The sequence below is a fragment of the Mesocricetus auratus genome, unplaced genomic scaffold (genome assembly GCF_017639785.1).
Source record: "Mesocricetus auratus isolate SY011 unplaced genomic scaffold, BCM_Maur_2.0 Super-Scaffold_100003, whole genome shotgun sequence".
Taxonomy (NCBI): Eukaryota; Metazoa; Chordata; class Mammalia; order Rodentia; family Cricetidae; genus Mesocricetus; species Mesocricetus auratus.
In genome coordinates, this window is record NW_024429188.1 from 96144432 (window position 1) to 96147439 (window position 3008).

Below are 3008 nucleotides of genomic sequence, written 5' to 3' on the forward strand. Positions count from 1 at the left end.
AGCATTAGCACATGCATTTACCAAAGTGGCACATGCTAGCAACTTGAAAGACAGAAGAAACTACAGAAACTGATTCATTCTTTGACCTGTACCATACAAATTAGGAGTAAACTTCAGGTGGGTGATTGACCACTTCAGAAACAAATGACAATTTCCCGATAAACTCAAAAGGTCATCCTATTTCACTTTATAGCATTTTAACCTAAGAAATGTAACGTACTGCATAGTTCTGCTAAGAATTGACATTCATGGCATTAAAATATGAATCAACAAGGATGTGGACAGTTTCTCTTCAGAGGAACTCTGAAACTTTACAGAAACTTTGCATGTTAATGCTTCATTACCTGTAAAGCACAAGTTATCATTTTGTTAGGTACATCATGAAGTGCATATTAGAACACACAGGAAAAGCACGTTCAATCATGTTCCTTCTTGTGAATGTCCTTGAGTTCCTCACTTTTCTGTGTTTCAAATTTGAATCTTCTACCAAACTCCAGCATTAAGTTGTTTAGCAATATGCTCTTTTACTTATTTTTGATGTACAATAGGGTTAACATTGCCATGGAAAAGTGTGTGATTATCACATCAGGTTCTTCTGCTCAGGATGTAGGGTGAAAAGGCATGGTTTGAAAGCTTGGTCACCAGGATGATGTTAGTGGGAGATGACAGAATATTTTGGTAGTAGGCTATTATGGAAGGTAACTGAATACCTATTCCTGAAGATTCTTTCTTTTCTTCTGTTGCTTTTCATCATGGATGGTAAAGTGGGAGGGTTTTCTGTTATACACTTATACTTTGTTATGCTGCTTCAACTGAGGCCCCAAACAGTGGCACATCATCATGGAATAGATTCTGCAAGAGTTCCCTGTTCATTAGTTAGTTGCTTCAAATAGTCTGTTATTGTGTGGAGAAAGGTCACTAATGCATTTTGGGTTTGTTGTTGTTGTTTTTTAGTGAGTCTTTATTTCCAGATGGAACTGAACCTTCAGAGCTGGTTGTTTAAAGATTTTATTTTTCACTGCTCCAGCACACTTGGGGATAGTTTCAAGGTAAATATGCCAAAGAAATTTCACTTTTCTCAAAGCCCCCAAGCTTTAAACTTAGCAAATAACTTCTTCTATCCAGGAGGGGAAAAACAGCCAGTTTAAATAAACTCTTTAAACTGTGAGTTACCTAACTTCAAAAGTTCTAAGTATTGTGTTTACCTTGACTCCCTTTTATTCTTGATCCTTTTGTGCAGAGAAAGAAGTGTCCTCCTCTGCTAACACTAAAGTCTGAATCATTGCATTTCCTCTCAACCCTTATTGTATTCTTTGTCAGGTGGACCCTTCTTCCTCATACACTTTCGGTATTTGTTTTCTTTATATTCAGTTCTTCTCCTTGACCTGAAAAATCCATTGGAAGACCTCTTTGAAGCTTCCCTAGATTCAGCAAAGAATCTAGGAAAAGGAAACAATCAAAAGATAATAAGAATGTGGCATTCCTTTAATAAAGACCTCTCCATGAACAAAGCTTAACCCACATTTTTTCTGTAGTTCTTCCATTTCTTTGTGCCCAATTACAATTCATGACTCAAGTTGTAATCTTGTTTTTGCTTTCAACTAGACTCAGATATTACTCTAAGTAGATCACCATTGTATGACTTCTTTATCACCACCTCCATTGCCATTTTCAGGTATAATTTTGTTCCATTTCAGACATTAGACAGCACTTGGTTTGGGTAGTAATGTGGAGTCTTCTAGGTTGTCCTTTGTGACATTCATTTATTCATTCATTACTTCCATTTATTTAAAAAGTACTCCTTCACTATTACTATGCTGAGATAATGAATACAGCAAACCTCATGGCCTCAAGGAACGCATGGATGCATTATGTCTTGTTGATTACTGTTACTTGATATCGCTTGATTTTTGTTTTTTCAAGACATGTGTCTCTGTGTAACTCTCACTGCTCTGGAACTTGCTTGTAGACAATGCTAGCCTCAAACACAGAGATTCACCTGCTTATGCTGGGATTAAAAGTTTGAGCCACCAAACCTGGCTTTGATAATGCTTTTCATCTTGACTTTCTTCTCCCAATTCCTGGATATAAAAAATTGCACAAGAAAGTACTCTCAGTTGTTTCTCTTCTAATAACCTTTGCCTGTTGCAATACCACAAATTATAACTGAGTTTTTTTCATTCTGGCTTTCTTCTAGCTGCTCCCAGGATATTTTCCCTCTAAATATCCAAATAACAAATATACCAGGTTGCAACCTGACCCTATTACTAAACTGCTCTAAGAAAGCCTTTTCCAATGATTCCAGCTTTGATTTATGGGCTACCATTCTTTCAATTGTTTAGATTTGACATCATGTTACCATATTTATGCTTCTATTTACTTAATCTATAACCTCTAATTAGTTGATTAAAATTCTGTAAATATTCCTTTTCCATCGTTATTTTCTCTCCCACCTTTCCATTTTCTCTGGCACATACTTACACTAACATTGAAACCATTAATTGTCCCACCATTCTCCAAGCTTCAACCAACTGTGTTAGTTCTATCAGTCATGTATTCTCAAATTAAGTCTCAACAACTATTGGTAAAGTCTGGTCTTCGAATATTGGCTGGGATCCAAGAGAGAGCTTTCCCTTTCTTCTCCCCTTTAATCCTTCACCTTTCCCAAGTCCCTCTGTCCACACCCCAAACGGGTGTGGTTAGTATCTCAGGTACGTGAGCTCTCCCATACAAAAGTCCTGATCTCTTACAGTTCAAATCTAAACAGTTCTTTCTGAAAGTGCCAGATAATGGGAAGGATGGCAATGAATGGCATCTCATGAGCATGATTGTCTGCACAGGTCCAATAGAAGACTGAGATGTTAAACATACAGTCATACATGGGAAGGGTTCATAAGGCTCTGCTCCAATCAGGAGGGTTAATGGCAGTTGAGGGTTTTGAGATGGGAGGAAGTCATTGTCTCCAGTGCTGTAGCTACTGGTGAGTTATTCATGAATCAGTGAACGGT